The sequence below is a fragment of the Anguilla anguilla genome, chromosome 5, assembly GCF_013347855.1.
Source record: "Anguilla anguilla isolate fAngAng1 chromosome 5, fAngAng1.pri, whole genome shotgun sequence".
NCBI classification, from domain to species: domain Eukaryota; kingdom Metazoa; phylum Chordata; class Actinopteri; order Anguilliformes; family Anguillidae; genus Anguilla; species Anguilla anguilla.
In genome coordinates, this window is record NC_049205.1 from 25828225 (window position 1) to 25854657 (window position 26433).

General features: G+C 48.0%; 1 protein-coding gene across 8 annotated transcripts in view; it reads right to left on the reverse strand.

The window, feature by feature from the left end:
* chid1 (chitinase domain containing 1) overlaps positions 1–26433 on the reverse strand; it is a 386345-nt gene that overhangs the window by 86903 nt on the left and 273009 nt on the right. The window lies entirely within an intron of this gene.

Here is a 26433-nt window from a genome sequence, read left to right on the forward strand (position 1 = left end):
GTGACAGGCAATGTAAACAGGAGGTGTGTAGTCCACCTGTGGTGTCATCCCCATGCACAGCTCCATATCATGCACAGCCGGAGGTTCAAGAGGTCAACAGCAGTGTGCAGGTCATAGGCATTTCTGAACATGATACTGTACAAGAAGCAGGCGCCCCACCACCCTCTGTGATATCTGTGCAGGCGTCCCATAGTCAGGATTATAGTGACTATGAGCCTGAGTCAAGGAATCGTCAGTGTACATGCATGGCTCTGACATTTCTAGCACACCAGAATGAGGGTCATGACTTAAAGGAGGCTGATCTTGACAAGATACTGGACAAGGGAGACAGTCTGTATAAGAAAACTATAAAACAGCTAAAAAGTGAAAATAGGTTCCGCAACTACTACTTGACCTTGGAGGAAACGCCACTCACTGTCACAACCGAGCACCATGAGTACAGAGTGCAGAGATCTTCAGTGGAAATGGGATTCATGAGAGACAAGGGAGATCCTGGCACAGAGGATTGGTTTCAAAATCTTCGCACAAGACTTCAGTGTCTGTCTGCAGGTGTTACACATGCACTGCTTACAGTATCACCATATACCATTGCCGTGTTCAGAGACAAGTCTGGGAGATATGGACTGTTTGACTCTCATAACAGAGAATGCTGATGGGCTACCTGTGCCTGGAGGAAAAGCTGTAATGATGACCTTTACACATTTGGATGACCTAATTGAAAAGATTGACCGGTTGAATGCCTTGCTATATTGTGGGTCTATTGACAGAAAACAGTTTGACTTCATGCCGGTGACATTTGCACATGCAAAGGCTCTGTCACATCGTTTGCCTTCCCTACAAGTGCGATCTGACAACCTGCAAGAGAAAAGGCCTGTGGAGGTGAAGGTGACACAAACTGCCAAACATGAAACAGACACTGGACTCACAACCAGCCAACATTCTCTGCAGTCAGTCAATACACTGTCCACACATGTGGTGTCAGAGGCTACACAGGTTACATCTAAAAAACTCAGTAAACGGCTAAGAAAAAAACAAATGAAGAAACAAAGAAAAGACACACAGCTGTGTGTAATGATATCTGCCACTCATAAAAAACAAACATCTCAGAGAGAGAGATATAGAAGAGATGTAGATTTCAGGGTGAAGAAGAAGGAAAACATGAAGGAATCCATGGCAAGGAGATACAAAACAGATACACATTTCTGGATAAAGAAGAAGGAAAACATGAATGAATCCATTACGAGGAGATACAAAACAGATTCACATTTCAGGATAAAGAAGAAGGAATCCATGGTGAGGAGATACAAAACAGATCCACATTTCCGGATGAAGCAGAAGGAATCCATGACGAGGAGATACAAAACAGATCCACATTTCCGGATGAAGCAGAAGGAATCCATGACGAGGAGATACAAAACAGATCCACATTTCCGGATGAAGCGGAAGGAATCCGTGACGTGGAGATACAAAACAGATCCACATTTCCGGATGAAGCAGAAGGAATCCGTGACGAGGAGATACAAAACGGATTCACATTTCAGAATGAAGCAGAAGGAATCCATGGCCAGGAGATACAAAACGGATTCACATTTCAGGATGGCCCATAAGCTGCGCTGTTCATTGAAAATAAGAATAAAATACAGAGAGGTGAATAAAGTCATGCTTCAAAAGTGCATTGATGAAAAAATAGGTTACTTCAGAGAGCTATAGCCACTTTCCAGGAACACATTAAAGCTGGGCCAACCTTTGTATGCACAATGTGTCATCGCACCCTTTTCCCCAATCAAGTGCGATTTTGCCATCGAGCTAATTACAAGAAGAATCCACGTGAGGTTGCTGCCTGTTTGACAGGGAAATATGTTCATGAGTGTGACCGTCAATGTGGAGGCCCTGACCAATGCACTGTGCCTGATGAAAGGAGAAAGGAGTGGATTTGTTACACCTGTGATTCCCATTTAAAGGCAGGAAACAGATCATGCATAGCTGTGGCGAACAACTTGGAGCTGGCACCTATTCCCCCAGAACTCTGCAATTTGAATGTGCTGGAAAGACAACTCTTAGCGAAAATACTGCCATTTGCCAAGATTGTCACACTTCCTAAAGGTCGACAGACAGCTGTACATGGTGCTGTCGTCTGTGTGCCATCTGAGGTGGAAACCACAGTGAACACCTTACCCAGGCTGCCCAGCTCATCCCATTTGTATAGAGTGAAGCTAAAAAGACATGTGAATTACAAAGGCCATCAGCACTTTCACACTGTAAATATGAGAAATGTAGTAGCGGGCCTGTCCAAACTCATTGATACACACCCTGAGTACAGAGACATTTCAATCAGACATAATGCAGCAATGTATAATGAAACTATTGAAGACCTGCTACAAGACCCACCCATTGATGGCAACGTACAGCAAAATCAACCAGACACAAATGATGTCATGGAATTTGACAGTTGTGATGAGACCGAAATGATGGAGATACAAGACTGTATTGAAAATGTCAATCCATCGCAGGTGCAGCATGCAAGCTCAACATCTGCTAACGAGCAACATGAAAGTCAGGATAAACAACCACCTAGTGCAGAGGATGAGCAAGCTGCACTGAGACCTGGAGTGGGCCTAGATAGTTGCTTGCAACCAGCTGACATTGGACACGAGACATTGACATATGGTGATGGCATATTCAGCATTGCCCCTGCACAAGGAAACAAGCCTGTCAGCTTCTTCAGGGTCCCTAAACTTGAAGCAATGGCCTTCCCTGTTCAGTTCCCTACTGGAGAGAATACATTGGATGCGGCAAGAAAAGTCAAACTATCCCCAAGCATGTATTTCAACGCAAGACTTTTCTGTGTTGACAATCGTTTTGCAAGAGACCAAAGCTACCTGTTCTTTGCACAGTTTGTCACAGAGACACACATGGCCAAAAACAGCATGTCCATTCAGTTAAGGAAAGGTAAACCCATTACCCGGGATGGACGCAAAATAAACAATAAGATGTTACAGGACAAGCGTGAGGTTGAGAGACTGGTGAGAAACAGAGATGCAACAAGATTCATGCAACCACTGAGAGGGACTCCAGCTTACTGGGAGAAAACTCTTAAGGATTTGTTTGCCATGGTCAGACAATTGGGGACGCCTACCTTTTTTCTGACCTTCTCTGCCGCAGAATTCCGATGGCCGGAATTTATAACTGCAATCAAATCGCAGCAAGGTCAACGGGTGAATTTTGATGAGCTGGACTGGGCTGAAAAATGTGACATTCTCAGAAGCAACCCAGTGACCACCATGCGTATGTTTGACAAGCGAGTTGAAGCTCTGATGAGAGAACTGCTGCTGTCTCCTGCTCATCCAATTGGTCAGGTTATCGATTTCTTTTACCGGGTAGAATTTCAGGCCAGAGGGAGCCCTCATATACATATGCTGTGTTGGGTAGAAGGAGCTCCGGTCTTTGGAGAAGACCCCGACCACAGAATATGCAAGTTTGTGGACCGCTACATCTCATGCCAGTTGCCTGACGTAGACAAACAACCGTTACTTCACAGCAAAGTCACAGAGGTTCAAATGCACAGCAGAACTCATTCCAAGTCCTGCAAGAAAGGTAAAAGGGCATGCAGATTTGGATTTCCAAAACCACCTATGCGAGAAACACGAATAACTTACCCGAAGCCAGAAAGTGACAAAGACGAGGGTGAAGGTACAAGTAAAACAAAAAACAAAGCAATGAAAAGAGCAAAGCAAAATGGCAAAGGACATACAATGACAACACAAGCAGCCATGAATAAACTCAAACCACTGTGGGATCTGCTGAACGACTCCAAAGCACAAGTGGACAACTTGTCTCAGCTACTGGCACAGTGTAATTTGACTTACGACGAGTACAGCTCGTGTGTTGAGGAAATGACGAATGCAAGCGTCATTGTAATGAAGCGTGAAGTTAAGGACTGCTGGGTGAATAACTACAATCCACATTTGCTGACAGCCTGGAATGCCAACATGGACATCCAGTACATTCTTGATGAGTATGCTCTCCTCATGTACATGCTCAGCTACATAACCAAGCCAGAACATGAGATGAGTGAATATCTCGGAAAAATAATCAGTGACCTAGGCCCAGAAAGTGTGCCTGAACGAGAGGAAATGAAACAAATCCTTCAAGCCTACTCAAAACACAGAGAAGTCAGCGCTCAGGAGGCTGTGGCGCGTACGTGCAGCCTGAAAATGAAGATGTGCTCACGTGATGTTGTGTTCCTGCAAACAGATGAGAACGCACTAAGAATGAGTCTCCCGCTCGGCATGCTGCAGAACAAACCAGAAGATTCTGAGAATGTGTGGTATTTGTCAGGTATTCCCGACAAATACAGAGCCAGACCCGAAACACCAGAGTTTGAAAACATGTGTCTAGCTGAATTTGCATCCAATTACAGGATTGTCTATGGGAAGGAGGCAAAAGGCAAGAAGCGTATTATGCTGTTGAATGACATGGGAGTCATTCAGAAACGCACAAGAGGGAAGGCCGCAGTTATCAGATATGCTCGCTTTTCGGAAAAGAAGCAACCAGAGAAATTCTACGGCAACTTGCTTAAACTCTACCTCCCCCATCGCTCAGAGTCATCACTGAAAACAAACACTTTCCCCACACACCAAGAGTTTTACAAGTCTGCCTGTGTGACATTACCTGGATTGGACATTATCTGCCCCGTGACTGCAATTGTTACACACAACAGAAAGAAATTTGAGAAACACAGTAAAGCGGTGGACAAAGCCATGGAGGACTTCATGAAGCATGGCCCTATTGAAGATGCATGGGCTAACTTTGCACCAGAAAGTGAGTTGGTTCAGTTGGAATGTATCGCTGAACGAAACGAAGATGACCTGAATGAGGACGAACAAGATGATGTCCCAGAGTACAGCCATCATGAAACTGGTGGAGTGATGCCGGCTGTGAAGGCCCCGCCAATGAGCCCTGATTTACTGCGCACAATGTGTCAAAACCTCAACCGGACACAAGCTTCCATATTTTACTCTGTTCGTGACTGGTGTATTGAACGTGTATGTGGCTTAAACCCTGAACAGTTCTTTTACTTTGTCACTGGTGGTGCTGGCACTGGCAAATCACACCTCATAAAGTGCATCTATGGTGAGGCAACAAGGATACTCCGTCAACTCCCCAGACTGTATGAGGAAGTGGACATATCCATGCCAACTGTTCTACTGACTGCATTTACAGGCACTGCAGCATACAACATTTCAGGCAACACTTTACATTCCCTCTTTAAGTTGCCAAGAAGCTTAAAGCCACCCTACCAAGGACTAGGAAATGCCTTGGATGAAGTGAGGGCACAGCTGTCAAATGCAGAGATTATCATTATTGATGAGGTGTCAATGATTTCAAAGCCCCTGTTTGCCTACGTCAACTGGAGATTGCAACAAATCAAAGGCAGTAAGAAACCGTTTGGTGGTATGTCAGTACTAGCGGTAGGAGACTTTTACCAGCTCCCCCCACTGGGAAAAAGTAAACCACTCTGCCTACTTGAGGAGGATACGGTTGACTTCTGGCAAAGCAACTTTCAGATGATCACGCTGACCGAGATCATGCGACAGAGAGATGATGCTGCATTTGCTGAGCTTTTGAATAGAATCAGAGTCAAGGAAAAGACAGATCCATTAAGTGACACTGACAAAGCTCTGCTTTCTCAGGCTGTGACCGACCCCACCCATTGCCCTAATGATGTCCTTCACATCTTTCCAACTAACAAAGAGGTTGCTGAGCACAATGCCAAAACTGTGTCTGCTCTCCATTCCCATGTTACGAACATAGATGCAGAGGATTACAAGAGAGATCCAAATACAGGAGAGATGAATAAACAACAAAAACCTTGTAAAGCACAGAAAAAAGATCTGCTTGACACACTACAAGTTGCAGAGGGTGCCCGTGTCATGATCACAAGGAACATCGATGTTGAAGATGGGCTAGTTAATGGGACGTTTGGCAAGATTGGTACAATAGTCACTCAGAAAAACAAAGATGCTACTACAGTAACCATGCTTGGGCTTGTGCTGGACAATGCACATGCAGGACAGAGATACCGTAAAAAAATATCTGGTGGTGCTGAGAACTTGGTGTACATAGAGAGGGTAGAGGAAAACCTGAGCAACAACAGAGTGGTTCGCAGGCAGTTTCCCCTCAAGCTAGCTTATGCATGCACAGCTCACAAAGTCCAAGGCATGACAACACAATCTGCAGTGGTTTCATTGAAACGGGTCTTTGAATCAGGCATGGCCTACGTTGCTCTGAGTAGAACAACTTCACTACATGGCTTGCACATCATTGACTTCAATGAGAGAAAGATATTTGCTGATCCTGCAATCACAGCTTCCCTGGAATCCATGAAGAAAGCCTCTTTGGACAGTGTTATGCCACTCTTAAATTATGTGCAGTCTACAAACCAAGCACAGACATTAAAAATTGTCCACCACAACACGGAAGGATTACCGGCTCATATTCAGGACATCAAACGACATCATGAGTTGCGACTTGCAGATGTTCTATGTTTTACTGAAACTCACCTCTCTGGCTGTTTCGTTGCTGAAAGTCTCCAGTTGGATGGTTACAACATGTTCAAACGCAACAGACAGCAGTCGTACACAACCCTTCCTCAGATTGCAGTAAGACTTGGTGGCGGTGTGGCTATCTACGTGAGAGACCATTACCAGGCTTGTGAAATGCACTACCTGCAAAATGTGACCGACCTAGAGTTTGTGGTTGTCAAGGTTGAGTCCCCTGTCAAAGCTTTGATCACTGCTGTGTACAGACCACCGGACTACAATCTTCGGCAATTCCTACCAAACCTGCAGGCGCTTTTGGAGTCTTTAGAAATTATGAATCACCAGCCTATCATAGTCTGTGGAGATTTTAATGAGGATTTACTTTCCAGTTCAAAGAAGCCAATATCTGAACTGTTTAACACAAAAGGATATACACAACTGGTCAAGGCAGCCACCACTGACAAGAACACACTGTTGGATCACATTTACATCTCAAGCCCACAACAATGTCTACAGTCTGGGCTATTACGCACATATTACAGCTATCATAGTCCCATTTACTGTGTTTTGAACTGCAATCTTGACTCCAACTAATTTGTGGTCCCAAACTCCACTCCCACCTATTTAGTTGTTTGCGCAATGGGGTTTCTGAACTGCTGAGCGGGCCTTTTCAAGCCAGCAGTGTCAGTCCTCATCCCCTACGCTCAAAGACCTCCTCACCCAAACCACAGACCTGCTCAGAAGTGGTCTATTCCATAACCTTTTGGTTGCTTGCGCAATGCGATTTCTGAACTGCTGAGCGGGACTGTGACAGCTGCCTGTGTTGGATTTTCTGGGGGCATTGGTTCGTTGTTTGGAGGAGCTGAACACGCAGCGCCGAATAACGTTCTCGTCGTCCGTGGAGAATTCTGCCCAGGAGTCGGCCTTGTTCTCTGGAGGGACTTTTTGTTCACCGCACGTAGGAGCTGAACACGCAGCGACATGTTGGGGTTCGAATTGTCTTTCTGGAGTTCCGGGTAGATTATCTGGAGAAGGCAGTATCTTCTTAGTTTGTCTTTTTGGTATACTCCTGATTTTATAAAAATTAATAATACAGTTCTTGACTTAAAAAAAAAAAGAGAGGGAAAAAATGGGAGAAGATGCCTGCAGCCATCACAGGGCCTTTTCAAGCCAGCAGTGTAAGTCGTCATCCCCTATGCTCAAAGACCTCCTCACCACCTACAGCCAGTTTCTCACTCTGTAACTCAAGTACCCACTCCCGCCCAGAAATGGACTCTTCGCCACCATTGATGGGCAAACTGTCATTGTCTCACCTCAAAGACCTCCTCACCAAAACCACAAACCTGCTCATAAGTGGACTGTTCTGTGGCCTTTTGGTTGTTTGCGCAATGGGGTTTCTGAACTGCTGAGCGGGCCTTTTCAAGCCAGCAGTGTCAGTCCTCATCCCCTATGCTCAAAGACCTCCTCACCAGCTACAGCCAGTCTCTCACTCTGTAACTCAAGTAACCACTCCCGCCCAGAAATGGACTCTTCGTCACCATTGATGGGCAAACCGTCATTGCCTACCCTCAAAGACCTCCTCACCCAAACCACAAACCTGTTCAGAAGTGGACTGCTCTGTGGCCTTTTGGTTGTTTGCGCAATGGGGTTTCTGAACTGCTGAGCGGGCCTTTTCAAGCCAGCAGTGTCAGTCCTCATCCCCTACGCTCAAAGACCTCCTCACCAGCTACAGCCAGTCTCTCACTCTGTAACTCAAGTAACCACTCCCGCCCAGAAATGGACTCTTCGCCACCATTGATGGGCAAACCGTCATTGCCTAACCTCAAAGACCTCCTCACCCAAACCACAAACCTGCTCAGAAGTGTGCTATTCCATAGCCTTTTGGTTGTTTGCGCAATGGGGTTTCTGAACTGCTGAGCGGGCCTTTTCAAGCCAGCAGTGTCAGTCCTCATCCCCTACGCTCAAAGACCTCCTCACCAGCTACAGCCAGTCTCTCACTCTGTAACTCAAGTAACCACTCCCGCCCAGAAATGGACTCTTCGTCACCATTGATGGGCAAACCGTCATTGCCTACCCTCAAAGACCTCCTCACCCAAACCACAAACCTGTTCAGAAGTGGACTGCTCTGTGGCCTTTTGGTTGTTTGCGCAATGGGGTTTCTGAACTGCTGAGCGGGCCTTTTCAAGCCAGCAGTGTCAGTCCTCATCCCCTACGCTCAAAGACCTCCTCACCAGCTACAGCCAGTCTCTCACTCTGTAACTCAAGTAACCACTCCCGCCCAGAAATGGACTCTTCGCCACCATTGATGGGCAAACCGTCATTGCCTGACCTCAAATACCTCCTCACCCAAACCACAAACGTGCTCAGAAGTGTGCTATTCCATAGCCTTTTGGTTGTTTGCGCAATGGGGTTTCTGAACTGCTGAGCGGGCCTTTTCAAGCCAGCAGTGTCAGTCCTCATCCCCTACGCTCAAAGACCTCCTCACCAGCTACAGCCAGTCTCTCACTCTGTAACTCAAGTAACCACTCCCGCCCAGAAATGGACTCTTCGCCACCATTGATGGGCAAACCGTCATTGCCTAACCTCAAAGACCTCCTCACCCAAACCACAAACCTGCTCAGAAGTGTGCTATTCCATAGCCTTTTGGTTGTTTGCGCAATGGGGTTTCTGAACTGCTGAGCGGGCCTTTTCAAGCCAGCAGTGTCAGTCCTCATCCCCTACGCTCAAAGACCTCCTCACCAGCTACAGCCAGTCTCTCACTCTGTAACTCAAGTAACCACTCCCGCCCAGAAATGGACTCTTCGCCACCATTGATGGGCAAACCGTCATTGCCTAACCTCAAAGACCTCCTCACCCAAACCACAAACCTGCTCAGAAGTGGACTGCTCTGTGGCCTTTTGGTTGTTTGCGCAATGGGGTTTCTGAACTGCTGAGCGGGCCTTTTCAAGCCAGCAGTGTCAGTCCTCATCCCCTACGCTCAAAGACCTCCTCACCAGCTACAGCCAGTCTCTCACTCTGTAACTCAAGTAACCACTCCCGCCCAGAAATGGACTCTTCGCCACCATTGATGGGCAAACCGTCATTGCCTAACCTCAAAGACCTCCTCACCCAAACCACAAACCTGCTCAGAAGTGTGCTATTCCATAGCCTTTTGGTTGTTTGCGCAATGGGGTTTCTGAACTGCTGAGCGGGCCTTTTCAAGCCAGCAGTGTCAGTCCTCATCCCCTACGCTCAAAGACCTCCTCACCAGCTACAGCCAGTCTCTCACTCTGTAACTCAAGTAACCACTCCCGCCCAGAAATGGACTCTTCGCCACCATTGATGGGCAAACCGTCATTGCCTAACCTCAAAGACCTCCTCACCCAAACCACAAACCTGCTCAGAAGTGTGCTATTCCATAGCCTTTTGGTTGTTTGCGCAATGGGGTTTCTGAACTGCTGAGCGGGCCTTTTCAAGCCAGCAGTGTCAGTCCTCATCCCCTACGCTCAAAGACCTCCTCACCAGCTACAGCCAGTCTCTCACTCTGTAACTCAAGTAACCACTCCCGCCCAGAAATGGACTCTTCGCCACCATTGATGGGCAAACCGTCATTGCCTAACCTCAAAGACCTCCTCACCCAAACCACAAACCTCCTCAGAAGTGTGCTATTCCATAGCCTTTTGGTTGTTTGCGCAATGGGGCTTCTGAACTGCTGAGCGGGCCTTTTCAAGCCAGCAGTGTCAGTCCTCATCCCCTATGCTCAAAGACCTCCTCACCAGCTACAGCCAGTCTCTCACTCTGTAACTCAAGTAACCACTCCCGCCCAGAAATGGACTCTTCGCCACCATTGATGGGCAAACAGTCATTGCCTGACCTCAAAGACCTCCTCACCCAACCACAAACCTGCTCAGAAGTGTGCTATTCAATAACCTTTTGGTTGTTTGCGCAATGGGGTTTCTGAACTGCTGAGCGGGCCTTTTCAAGCCAGCAGTGTCAGTCCTCATCCCCTACGCTCAACGACCTCCTCACCAGCTACAGCCAGTCTCACGTTCTGTAGCTCAAGTAACCACTCCCGCCCAGAAATGGACTCTTCGCCACCATTGATGGGCAAACCGTCATTGCCTAACCTCAAAGACCTCCTCACCCAAACCACAAACCTGCTCAGAAGTGGACTGTTCTGTGGTCTTTTGGTTGTTTGTGCAATGGGGTTTCTGAACTGCTGAGCGGGCCTTTTCAAGCCAGCAGTGTCAGTCCTCATCCCCTACGCTCAAAACCTTCTCACCAGCTACAGCCAGTCTCTACACTCTGTAACTCAAGTAACCACTCCCGCCCAGAAATGGACTCTTCGCCACCATTGATGGGCAAACCGTCATTGCCTGACCTCAAAGACCTCCTCACCCAAACCACAAACCTGCTCAGAAGTGTGCTATTCCATAGCCTTTTGGTTGTTTGCGCAATGGGGTTTCTGAACTGCTGAGCGGGCCTTTTCAAGCCAGCAGTGTCAGTCCTCATCCCCTACGCTCAAAGACCTCCTCACCAGCTACAGCCAGTCTCTCACTCTGTAACTCAAGTAACCACTCCCGCCCAGAAATGGACTCTTTGCCACCATTGATGGGCAAACAGTCATTACCTACCCTCAAAGACCTACTTTATCACTGCCTGAAAAAAACCTACCAAGTGCATCACCTACATCTCTGCCATCCTGTCAAATTGCCTCACCTCTGCTACTCGCATAACCTGCCTCACCAAGGCAGAATGTACCAGAGTAGAGAGAGTGAGAACTTTCCCTTTTGCTGTGACCTTGACGTGGTGGGAAAGCTTGCGTGCCCCAATGATCCTAGGTGCTATGCCAGCATGAGCAGATAGATGCTCAGGGTTTCAACCTTGCTGAACTAGACCCAGGTGAGAGGCCAGACTAACAACAGCAAACATACTCTGTCCTTGCAAATATTTTTGTAGGACACAGTAGCAAGGTCAGTAATTACACATGGTGGACGTCAAGAGCAAAACAGTTCTGGATATCCAACTGGTCCAGGTAAGGGAAATTGAAATCTCATCTTTTTCTATGCTCATATTGTATATATATATATATGTGTCGCAAACCAGCTCGTTGCCGTGATGTTATAGCACAAACACAGTACTCTGTCTCTGCTCATACTACAGGCACTGTTCACTCTGTTCAGCACAAAGTCGACTTTGCGTTGGCGGCAACCACACTTCACAATTTCTGCAGGAATTGTCTAGTTATTATTATTATTCTTTCCGCCTGTTTTTTGGACCGCTACTCCTCCCAGAGTTTTCGTACCACATACACGTGCAATATGTCAAATCGAGCGGCTTGATCGGGAATGGTGTGCTATTACTTTGTGGAAAGATTGGTTGCACGGTTTTTGAAAAATTTGAATTTTTGTGGGCAATTTTTCCCCATAGGGAATGAATGGCGGAATGTTCACCCTTGTGATGTCACAATGCTCTGTCGTCTCACCCTTGTGATGTCACAATGCCCTGTCTTCTGGCAGCAGTACTCTGGTCTCTCTCTAGATTTGAACATTCTGCCATTCATCTCTATGGGGAAAAATTGCCCACAAATTGTACAATGCCTCATTGGACATAGTAGAGAGTCCTTTGTCCATTGGTGTAGATCAGCCTTGCCCCCCTTCCTGATTGGCCGATGTTTGATATTTCATAACTTTTGAACCGTTTGTCATAGAGAACTATGGGTCGCGTCATTGGACTCAGTAAAGACCTAGCAACCGCCTAGAACTCAATAGCAACCCCCTAGCAACACCCTAGCAACCACCTAGAACACCCTAGCAACGGCCTAGAACTCCATAGCAACCACCTAACAACACACTAGCAAACACCTGGAACACCATAGCAAATGCCTGGCAACACCCTAGCAACCGGCTATAATGCCATAGTAACCACATAGCAACACCATAGTAACCACCTAGAACACCATAGCAACCACCTAGCAACACCCTAGCAACCACCTGGAACACCATAGCAACCACCTAGCAACAATCTGGAACACCATAACGACTGCCTAGCAACACCCTAGCAACCACATGGAACACCATAGCAACGACCTAGCAACACCCTAGCAACCACCTGGAACACCATAACAACTGCCTAGCAACACCCTAGCAACCGCCTAAAACTCAATAGCAACCACCTAGCAACACCCTAGCAACCACTTAGAACTCCATAGCAACCCCCTAGCAACACCCTAGCAACAACCTAGTACTCCATAGCAACCACCTTACAACACACTAGCTTCCACCTGGAACACCATAGCAAATACTGGCAACACCCTAGCAACCACCTAGCAACACCATAGCAACCACCTAGAACACCATAGCAACCACCTAGCAACACCCTAGCATCCACCTGGAACACCATAACAACTGCCTAGCAACACCCTAGCAACCACCTATAACTCCATAGCAACCACCTAGCAACATCCTAGCAACGACCTAGAATACCCTAGCAACACACTAGCAACTGCCTATAACTCCATAGCAACCACCTAGCAACATCCTAGCAACCACTTAGAATACCCTAGCAACCACCTAGAAACACCCTAGCAAACACCTGGAACACCATAACAACTGCCTAGCAACACCCTAGCAACTGCCTAGAACTCCATAGCAACCACGTAGCAACACCCTAGCAACCACCTGGAACACCATAACAACTGCCTAGCTACACCATAGCAACCACTTAGAATACCCTCGCAACACCCTAGCAACCACCTAGAACTCCATAGCAACCACGTAGCAACACCCTAGCAACCACCTGGAACACCATAACAACTGCCTAGCAACACCATAGCAACCACTTAGAATACCCTAGCAACCCCCTAGCAACACCCTAGCAACCACCTAGAACTCCATAGCAACCACCTAACAACACCATAGTAACCACCTAGAACTCCATAGCAATCACCTAGCAACATCCTAGCAACCACTTAGAATGCCCTAGCAACCCCCTAGCAACACCCTAGCAACCGGCTATAACTCCATAGCAACCACCTAGCAACACCATCGTTACCACCTAAAACTCCTTAGCATCCACCAAGCAACACCCTAGCAACCACCTAGAATACCCTAGCAACCACCTAGCAACACCCTAGCAACCACCTGGAATACCATAACTGCCTAGCAACACCCTTGCATCCACCCGAAACTTCATAGCAACCACCTAGCACCACCCTAGCAACCGCTTAGAATTCCATAAAACCACCTAGAACTCCATAGAACCACCTAGCAACACCCTAGCAACTGCCTCAATCTTCATAGCAACTACCTACCACTGTTCACTCTGTTCAGCAGAAAGTCAACTTTGCATGGGCGGCAACCACACTTCACAATTTCTGCAGGAATTGTCTAGTTATTATTATTATTCTTTCCGCCTGTTTTTTGGACCGCTACTCCTCCCAGAGTTTTCGCACCACATACACGTGCAATATGTCAAATCGAGCGGCTTGATCGGGAATGGTGTGCTATTACTTTGTGGAAAGATTGGTTGCACGGTTTTTGAAAAATTTGAATTTTTGTGGGCAATTTTTCCCCATAGGGAATGAATGGCGGAATGTTCACCCTTGTGATGTCACAATGCTCTGTCTTCTCACCCTTGTGATGTCACAATGCCCTGTCTTCTAGCAGCAGTACTCTGGTCTCTCTCTAGATTTGAACATTCTGCCATTCATCTCTATGGGGAAAAATTGCCCACAAATTGTACAATGCCTCATTGGACATAGTAGAGAGTCCTTTGTCCATTGGTGTAGATCAGCCTTGCCCCCCTTCCTGATTGGCCGATGTTTGATATTTCATAACTTTTGAACCGTTTGTCATAGAGAACTATGGGTCGCGTCATTGGAATCAGTAAAGACCTAGCAACCGCCTATAACTCAATAGCAACCCCCTAGCAACACCCTAGCAACCACCTAGAACACCCTAGCAACGGCCTAGAACTCCATAGCAACCACCTAACAACACACTAGCAAACACCTGGAACACCATAGCAAATGCCTGGCAACACCCTAGAAACCGGCTATAATGCCATAGCAACCACCTAGCAACACCATAGTAACCACCTAGAACACCATAGCAACCACCTAGCAACACCTTAGCAACCACCTGGAACACCATAGCAACCACCTAGCAACACCCTAGCAACAATCTGGAACACCATAACGACTGCCTAGCAACACCCTAGCAACCACATGGAACACCATAGCAATGACCTAGCAACACCCTAACAACCACCTATAACTCCATAGCAACCACCTAGCAAGATCCTAGCAACCACCTAGAATACCCTAGCAACACCCTAGCAACCGCCTATAACTCCATAGCAACCGCCTAGCAACACCCTAGCAACCACCTAGAACTCCATAGCAACCACCTAGCAACACGCTAGCAACCACCTAGAACTCCATAGCAACCAACCAGCAACACCCTAGCAACACCCTAGCAACCACCTAGAACTCCATAGCAACCACCTAGCAACACCCTAGCAACGGCCTAGAACTCCATAGCAACCACCTAGCAACACCATAGCAACCACCTAGAACTCCATAGCAACCACCTAGCAACATCCTAGCAACCACTTCGAATACCCTAGCAACCCCCTAGCAACACCCTAGCAACCACCTAGAACTCCATAGCAACCACTTAGCAACACCCTAGCAATCGCCTAGAACTCCATAGCAACCGCCTAGCAACACTCTAGCAACCACCTAGAACTCCATGGCAACCACCTAGCAACACCTTAGCAACCGCCTAGAACTCCATAGCAACCACCTAGCAACACCCTAGCAACACCCTAGCAACCACCTAGAACTCCATAGCAACCACCTAGCAACACACTAGCAACGGCCTAGAACTCCATAGCAACCACCTAGCAACACCATAGCAACCACCTAGAACTCCATAGCAACCACCTAGCAACACCCTAGCAACCGCCTAGAACTCATAGCAACCACCTAGCAACACCATCGCAACCACCTAGCAACACCATAGCAACCACCTAGAATTCCATAGCAACGACCTAGCAACACCATAGCAACTGCCTAGAACTCAATAGCAACCACCTAGCAACACCATAGCAACCACCTAGAACTCCATAGCAACCACCTAGCAACATCCTAGCAACCACTTCGAATACCCTAGCAACCCCCTAGCAACACCCTAGCAACCACCTAGAACTCCATAGCAACCACCTAGGAACACCCTAGCAACCGCCTAGAACTCCATAGCAACCACCTAGCAACACCATAGCAACCGCCTAGAACTCCATAGCAACCACCTAGCAACACCCTAGCAACCACCTAGAACTCCATAGCAACCACCTAGCAACACCCTAGCAACCACCTAGAACTCCATAGCAACCACCTAGCAACACCATAGCAACCACTTAGAATACCCTAACAACCCCCTAGAAACACCCTAGCAACCACCTATAACTCCATAGCAACCACCTAGCAACATCCTAGCAACCACCTAGAATACCCTAGCAACACCCTAGCAACCGCCTATAACTCCATAGCAACCGCCTAGCAACACCCTAGCAACCACCTAGAACTCCATAGCAACCACCTAGCAACACCATAGCAACCGCCTAGAACTCCATAGCAACCACCTAGCAACACCCTAGCAACCACCTAGAACTCCATAGCAACCACCTAGCAACACCCTAGCAACGGCCTAGAACTCCATAGCAACCACCTAGCAACACCATAGCAACCGCCTAGAATTCCATAGCAACCACCTAGCAACACCATAGCAACTGCCTAGAACTCAATAGCAACCACCTAGCAACACCCTTGCAACCACCTGGAACACCATAGCAACCACCTAGCAACACCCTAGCAACCACTTGGAACACCATAACAACTGCCTAGCAACACCCTAGCAACCACCTATAACTCCATAGCAACCACCTAGCAACATCCTAGCAACCACTTAGAATACCCTAGCAACCCCTTAGCAACCACCTGGAACTCCATAGCAACCACCTAACAACACACTAGCAACCACCTGGAACACCATAGCAAATGCCTAGCAACACCCTAGCAACCAGCTATAACTCCATAGCAAATGCCTAGCAACACCCTAGCAACTGCCTATAACTCCATAGCAACCACCTAGCAACATCCTAGCAGCCACCTAGAATACCCTTGCAACACCCTAGCAACTGCCGATAACTCCATAGCAAATGCCTTGCAACACCCTAGCAACCGGCTATAACTCCATAGCAACCACCTAGCAACACCCTAGCAACCACCTGGAACACCATAACAACTGCCTAGCAACACCCTAGCAACTGCCTAGAACTCCATAGCAACCACCTAGCAACATCCTAGCAACCACTTAGCTTACCCTAGCAACCACCTAGCAATGCCCTAGCAACCACCTGGAGCTCAATAGCAACCACCTGAAACTCCATAGCAACCACCTAGCACCACCCTAGCGACCGCCTAGAATTCCATGAAACCACTTAGAACTCCATAGAACCACCTAGCAACACCCTAGCAACTGCCTCAGACATCATAGCTACTACCTACCACTGTTCACTCCGTTCAGCACAAAGTCGACTTTGCGTTGGCGGCAACCACACTTAGCAACCACCTAGAACACCCTAGCAACGGCCTAGAACTCCATAGCAACCACCTAACAACACACTAGCAAACACCTGGAACACCATAGCAAATGCCTGGCAACACCCTAGAAACCGGCTATAATGCCATAGCAACCACCTAGCAACACCATAGTAACCACCTAGAACACCATAGCAACCACCTAGCAACACCTTAGCAACCACCTGGAACACCATAGCAACCACCTAGCAACACCCTAGCAACAATCTGGAACACCATAACGACTGCCTAGCAACACCCTAGCAACCACATGGAACACCATAGCAATGACCTAGCAACACCCTAACAACCACCTATAACTCCATAGCAACCACCTAGCAAGATCCTAGCAACCACCTAGAATACCCTAGCAACACCCTAGCAACCGCCTATAACTCCATAGCAACCGCCTAGCAACACCCTAGCAACCACCTAGAACTCCATAGCAACCACCTAGCAACACGCTAGCAACCACCTAGAACTCCATAGCAACCAACCAGCAACACCCTAGCAACACCCTAGCAACCACCTAGAACTCCATAGCAACCACCTAGCAACACCCTAGCAACGGCCTAGAACTCCATAGCAACCACCTAGCAACACCATAGCAACCACCTAGAACTCCATAGCAACCACCTAGCAACATCCTAGCAACCACTTCGAATACCCTAGCAACCCCCTAGCAACACCCTAGCAACCACCTAGAACTCCATAGCAACCACTTAGCAACACCCTAGCAATCGCCTAGAACTCCATAGCAACCGCCTAGCAACACTCTAGCAACCACCTAGAACTCCATGGCAACCACCAGCAACACCTTAGCAACCGCCTAGAACTCCATAGCAACCACCTAGCAACACCATAGCAACCACCTAGAACTCCATGGCAACCCCCTAGCAACATCCTAGCAACCGGCTCTAACTCCATAGCAACGACCTAGCAACCCATAGCAACCAGCTGGAAAACCCTAGCAACCATCTAGAATTCCATAGCAACCACCTGGAACACCATAGCAAATGCCTAGCAACACCCTAGCAACCACCCAGAACTCCATAGCAACCACCTAGCAACATCCTAGCAACCACTTAGAATACCCTAGCAACCACCTAGCAACACCCTAGCAACCACATGGAACACCATAGCAACGACCAAGCAACACCCGAGCAACCACCTAGAACTCCATAGCATCCACCTAGCAACACCCTAGCAACCGCCTAGAACTCCATAGCAACCACCTAGCAACACCATAGCAACCGCCTAGAACTCCATAGCAACCACCTAGCAACACCCTAGCAACCACCTAGAACTCCATAGCAACCACCTAGCAACACCCTAGCAACAGCCTAGAACTCCATAGCAACCACCTATAAACACCATAGCAACTGCCTAGAACTCCATAGCAACCACCTAGAACTCCATAGCAACCACCTAGCAACACCATAGCAACGGCCTAGAACTCCATAGCGACCACCTAGCAACACCCTAGCAACCGCCTAGAACTCCATAGCAACCACCTAGCAACACCCTAGCAACCACCTGGAACTCCATGGCAACCCCCTAGCAACATCCTAGCAACCGGCTCTAACTCCATAGCAACGACCTAGCTACCCATAGCAACCAGCTGGAAAACCCTAGCAACCATCTAGAATTCCATAGCAACCACCTGGAACACCATAGCAAATGCCTAGCAACACCCTAGCAACCACCCAGAACTCCATAGCAACCACCTAGCAACATCCTAGCAACCACTTAGAATACCCTAGCAACCACCTAGCAACACCCTAGCAACCACCTGGAACACCATAGCAACCACCTAGCAACACCCTAGCAACAATCTGGAACACCATAACAACTGCCTAGCAACACCCTAGCAACCACCTAGAACTCCATAGCAACCACCTAGCAACACCCTAGCAACCGCCTAGAACTCCATAGCAACCACCTAGCAACACCATAGCAACCGCCTAGAACTCCATAGCAACCACCTAGCAACACCCTAGCAACCACCTAGAACTCCATAGCAACCACCTAGCAACACCCTAGCAACGGCCTAGAACTCCATAGCAACCACCTAGCAACACCATAGCAACTGCCTAGAACTCCATAGCAACCACCTAGAACTCCATAGCAACCACCTAGCAACACCATAGCAACGGCCTAGAACTCCATAGCAACCACCTAGAAACACCCTAGCAACCACCTAGAACTCCATAGCAACCACCTAGCAACACCATAGCAATGGCCTAGAACTCCATAGCAACCACCTAGCAACACCCTAGCAACCGCCTAGAACTCCATAGCAACCACCTAGCAACACCCTAGCAACCACCTAGCAACACCCTAGCAACCACTTGGAACACCATAACTGCCTAGAAACACCCTAGCAACCACTTGGAACACCATAGCAACCACCTAGCAACACCCTAGCAACCACCTAGAACTCCATAGCAACCACCTAGCAACACCCTAGCAACCACCTAGAACTCCATAGCAACCACCTAGCAACACCCTAGCAACGGCCTAGAACTCCTTAGCAACCACCTAGCAACACCATAGCAACCGCCTAAAACTCCATAGCAACCACCTAGCAACACCATAGCAACTGTCTAGAACTCCATAGCAACCACCTAGCAACACCCTAGCAACCACTTGGAACACCATAACAACTGCCTAGCAACACCCTAGCAACCGCCTATAACTTCATAGCAACCACCTAGAATACCCTAGCAACCCCCAAGCAACCACCTGGAACTCCATAGCAACCACCCAAAAACACACTAGCAACCACCTGGAACACCTTAGCAAATGCCTAGCAACACCCTAGCAACCAGCTATAACTCCAAAGCAACCACCTAGCAACACTATAGCAACCACCTAGAACTCCATAGCAACCACCTAGCAACACCCTAGCACCACCTGTAACACCATAGCAACCACCTAGCAACACCCTAGCAACCACCTGTAACACCATAACAACTGCCTAGCAACACTATAGCAACAACCTAGCAACATGCTAGCAACCACCTAGCAACACCCTAGCAACTGCCTATAACTCCATAGCAACCACCTAGCAACATCCTAGCAGCCACCTAGAATACCCTAGCAACACCCTTGCAACTGCCTATAACTCCATAGCAAATGCCAAGCAACACCCTAGCAACCGGCTATAACTCCATAGCAACCACCTAGCAACACCCTAGCAACCACCTGGAACACCATAACAACTGCCCAGCAACACCCTAGCAACCGCCTAGAACTCCATAGCAACCACCTAGCAATGCCCTAGCAACCACCTGGAGCTCAATAGCAACCACCTGAAACTCCATAGCAACCACCTAGCACCACCCTAGCGACCACCTAGAATTCCATGAAACCACTTAGAACTCCATAGAACCAACTAGCAACACCCTAGCAACTGCCTCAGACATCATAGCAACTACCTACCACTGTTCACTCCGTTCAGCACAAAGTCGACTTTGTGTTGGCGGCAACCACACTTCACAATTTCTGCAGGAATTGTCTAGTTATTATTAGTGTGGTTGCCTTAGGGCAACTACACTATTATTATTGCACATATTATTAGTGTGGTTGCCTTAGGGCAACTACACTATTATTATTGCACATATTATTTATTTATTATTATTATTATTATTATTATTATTCCACCCATTTTTTGGACCGCTACTCCTCCCAGAGTTTTCGCACCACATACATGTGCAATATGTCAAATCGAGCGGCCTGATCGGGAATGGTGTGCTATTACTTTGTGGAAAGTTTGGGTGGACGGTTTTTGAAATATTTGAATTTTTGTGGGCAATTTTTCCCATAGAGAATGAATGGCGGAATGTTCACCTTTGTGATGTCACAATGCTCTGTCTTCTCACCCTTGTGATGTCACAATGGTCTGTCTTCTAGCAGCAGTGCTCTGGTCTCTCTCTAGATTTGAACATTCTGCCATTCATCTCTATGGGGAAAAATTGCCCACAAATTGTGCAATGCCTCATTGGACATGGTCGAGAGTCCTATGTCCATTGGTGTAGATCAGCCTCGCCCCTCTTCCTGATTGGCCGATGTTTGATATTTCATAACTTTTGAACCGTTTGTCATAGAGAACTCTGGGTCGCATCATTGGACTCAGTAAAGACCTAGCAACGGCCTAGAACTCCATAGAAACCCCCTACCAACCCCATAGCAACTACCTAGAACTGCATAGCAACGGCCTAGATCTCCATAGTAACCACCTACAAACACACTAGCAACCACCTGGAACACCATAGCAAATGCCTGGCAACACCCTAGCAACCGGCTATAACGCCATAGCAACCACATAGCAACATCCTAGCAACCACTTAGAATACCCTAGCAACCCCCTAGCAACACCCTAGCAACCACCTGGAACACCATAGCAACCACCTAGCAACACCCTAGCAACCACCTAGAATACCCTAGCAACCACCTAGCAACACCCTAGCAACCACCTAGAATACCCTAGCAACCACCTAGCAACACCCTAGCAACCACCTGGAACACCATAACAACTGCCTAGCAACACCCTAGCAACCGCCTAGAACTCCATAGCAACCACCTACCAACCACTTAGCATACCCTAGCAACCACCTAGCAATGCCCTAGCAACCACCTGGAGCTATATAGCAACCACCTGAAACTCCATAGCAACCACCTAGCACCACCCTAGCGACCGCCTAGAATTCCATGAAACCACTTAGAACTCCATAGAACCACCTAGCAACACCCTAGCAACTGCCTCAGACATCATAGCAACTACCTACCACTGTTCACTCCGTTCAGCACAAAGTCGACTTTGCGTTGGCGGCAACCACACTTCACAATTTCTGCAGGAATTGTCTAGTTAGTGTGGTTGCCTTAGGGCAACTACACTATTATTATTGCACATATTATTATTATTATTATTTCTTTCCACCCATTTTTTGGACCGCTACTCCTCCCAGAGTTTTCGCACCACATACACGTGCAATATGTCAAATCGAGCGGCTTGATCGGGAATGGTGTGCTATTACTTTGTGGAAAGATTGGTTGCACGGTTTTTGAAAAATTTGAATTTTTGTGGGCAATTTTTCCCATAGAGAATGAATGGCGGAATGTTCACCTTTGTGATGTCACAATGCTTTGTCTTCTCACCCTTGTGATGTCACAATGCCCTGTCTTCTGGCAGCAGTACTCTGCTCTCTCTCTAGATTTGAACATTCGGCCATTGATCTCTATGGGGAAAAAATTGCCCACAAATTGTGCAATGCCTCATTGGACATGGTAGAGAGTCCTTTGTCCATTGGTGGAGATCAGCCTCGCCCCCCTTCCTGATTGGCCGATGTTTGATATTTCATAACTTTTGAACCGTTTGTCATAGAGAACTATGGGTCGCGTCATTGGACTCAGTAAAGACCTAGCAAACGCCTAGAACTCCATAGCAACCCCCTAGCAACACCCTAGCAACCACCTAGAACTCCATAGCAACCACCTAGCAACACCCAAGCAACCGCCTAGAACTCCATAGCAACCACCTAGCAACACCCTAGCAACACCCTAGCAACCACCTAGAACTCCATAGCAACCATCTAGCAACACCCTAGCAACGGCCTAAAACTCCATAGCAACCACCTAGCAACACCATAGCAACCACCTAGAACTCCATAGCAAACACCTAGCAACATCCTAGCAACCACTTCGAATACCCTAGCAACACCGTAGCAACCACCTAGCAACACCCTAGCAACCGCCTAGAACTCCATAGCAACCGCCTAGCAACCACCTAGAACTCCATAGCAACCACCTAGCAACACCCTAGCAACCGCCTAGAACTCCATAGCAACCACCTAGCAACACCCTAGCAACACCCTAGCAACCACCTGGAACTCCATAGCAACCACCTAGCAACACACTAGCAATGGCCTAGAACTCCATAGCAACCACCTAGCAACACCATAGCAACCACATAGAACTCCATAGCAACCACCTAGCAACATCCTAGCAACCACTTCGAATACCCTAGCAACCCCCTAGCAACACCCTAGCAACCGCCTAGAACTCCATAGCAACCACCTAGCAACACCATAGCAACCGCCTAGAACTCCATAGCAACCACCTAGCAACACCCTAGCAACCACCTTGAACTCCATAGCAACCACCTAGCAACACCATAGCAACGGCCTAGAACTCCATAGCAACCGCCTAGAACTCCATAGCAACCACCTACCAACACCCTAGCAACCACCTAGCAACACCATAGCAACCGCCTAGAACTCCATAGCAACCACCTAGCAACACCCTAGCAACACCCCAGCAACCACCTAGAACTCCATAGCAACCACCTAGCAACACCCTAGCAACGGCCTAGAACTCCATAGCAACCACCTAGCAACACCATAGCAACCACCTAGAACTCCATAGCAACCACCTAGCAACATCCTAGCAACCACTTAGAATACCCTAGCAACCCCCTAGCAACCACCTAGAACTCCATAGCAACCACCTAGCAACACCCTAGCAACCACCTAGAACTACATAGCAACCACCTAGCAACACCATAGCAACCGCCTAGAACTCCATAGCAACCACCTAGCAACACCATAGCAACCGCTTAGAACTCCATAGCAACCACCTAGCAACCACCTAGAACTCCATAGCAACCACCTAGCAACACCCTAGCAACGGCCTAGAACTCCATAGCAACCACCTAGCAACACCCTAGCAACCACCTAGAACTCCATAGCAACCACCTAGCAACACCCTAGCAACCGCCTAGAACTCCATAGCAACCACCTAGAAACACCATAGCAACTGCCTAGAACTCCATAGCAACCACCTAGCAACATCCTAGCAACCACCTAGAACTCCATAGCAACCACCTAGCAACACCCTAGCAACGGCCTAGAACTCCATAGCAACCACCGAGCAACACCCTGGCAACCACCTGGAACACCATAGCAACCACCTAGAAACACCCATGCAACCAGCTGGAACACCATAACAACTGCCTAGCAACACCCTAGCAACCACCTATAACTCCATAGCAACCACCTAGCAACATCCTAGCAACAGACTGGAACACTATAACTGCCTAGCAACACCCTAGCAACCGCCTAGAACTCCATAGAACCACCTAGCAACACCGTAGCAACAGCCTCAAACTCCATAGCAACATCCTAGCAACACCCTTGACACCACCTAAAACACCAAAGTCACCACCAGAACATCATAGCAACTACCTACCACTGTTCACTCCGTTCAGCACAAAGTCGACTTTGCGTTGGCGGCAACCACACTTCACAATTTCTGCAGGAATTGTCTAGTTATTATTATTATTTCTTTCCACCCATTTTTTGGACCGCTACTCCTCCCAGAGTTTTCGCACCACATACACGTGCAATATGTCAAATCGAGCGGCTTGATCGGGAATGGTGTGCTATTACTTTGTGGAAAGATTGGTTGCACGGTTTTTGAAAAATTTGAATTTTTGTGGGCAATTTTTCCCATAGAGAATGAATGGCGGAATGTTCACCTTTGTGATGTCACAATGCTCTGTCTTCTCACCCTTGTGATGTCACAATGCCCTGTCTTCTGGCAGCAGTACTCTGCTCTCTCTCTAGATTTGAACATTCGGCCATTGATCTCTATGGGGAAAAAATTGCCCACAAATTGTGCAATGCCTCATTGGACATGGTAGAGAGTCCTTTGTCCATTGGTGGAGATCAGCCTCGCCCCCCTTCCTGATTGGTCGATGTTTGATATTTCATAACTTTTGAACCGTTTGTCGTAGAGAACTATGGGTCGCGTCATTGGACTCAGTAAAGACCTAGCAACCGCCTAGAACTCCATAGCAACCCCCTAGCAACACCCTAGCAACCACCTAGAACTCCATAGCAACCACCTAGCAACACCCAAGCAACCGCCTAGAACTCCATAGCAACCACCTAACAACACCCTAGCAACACCCTAGCAACCACCTAGAACTCCATAGCAACCATCTAGCAACACCCTAGCAACGGCCTAGAACTCCATAGCAACCACCTAGCAACACCATAGCAACCACCTAGAACTCCATAGCAACGACCTAGCAACATCCTAGCAACCACTTCGAATACCCTAGCAACACCGTAGCAACCACCTAGCAACACCCTAGCAACCGCCTAGAACTCCATAGCAACCGCCTAGCAACCACCTAGAACTCCATAGCAACCACCTAGCAACACCCTAGCAACGGCCTAGAACTCCATAGCAACCACCTAGCAACACCCTAGCAACCACCTAGAACTCCATAGCAACCACCTAGCAACACCCTAGCAACCGCCTAGAACTCCATAGCAAACACCTAGCAACACCATAGCAACTGCCTAGAACTCAATAGCAACCACCTAGCAACATCCTAGCAACCACCTAGAACTCCATAGCAACCACCTAGCAACACCCTAGCAACCACCTAGCAACACCATAGCAACCACCTAGGACACCATAGCAAATGCCTAGCAACACCCTAGCAACCGCCTATAACTCCATAGCAACCACCTAGCAACATCCTAGCAACCATTTAGAATACCCTAGCAACCACCTAGCAACACCCTAGCAACCATTTAGAATACCCTAGCAACCACCTAGCAACACCCTAGCAACCACCTGGAACACCATAGCAACCACCTAGGAACACCCTAGCAACAATCTGGAACACCATAACAACTGCCTAGCAACACCCTAGCAACCCCATGGAACACCATAGCAACGACCTAGCAACACCCTAGCAACCACCTAGAACTCCATAGCAACCACCTAGCAACACCCTAGCAACCGCCTAGAACTCCATAGCAACCACCTAGCAACACCCTAGCAACCACCTAGAACTCCATAGCAACCACTTAGCAACACCATAGCAACGGCCTAGAACTCCATAGCAACCACCTAGCAACACCCTAGCAACCGCCTAGAACTCCATAGCAACCACCTAGCAACACCATAGCAACCGCCTAGAATTCCATAGCAACCACCTAGCAACACCATAGCAACTGCCTAGAACTCAATAGCAACCACCTAGCAACACCCTAGCAACAATCTGGAACACCATAACAACTGCCTAGCAACACCCTAGCAACCACATGGAACACCATAGCAACAACCTAGCAACACACTAGCAACCACCTAGAACTCCATAGCAACCACCTAGCAACAACCTAGCAACTGCCTAGAACTCCATAGCAACCACCTAGCAACACCCTAGCAACCACCTAGAACTCCATAGCAACC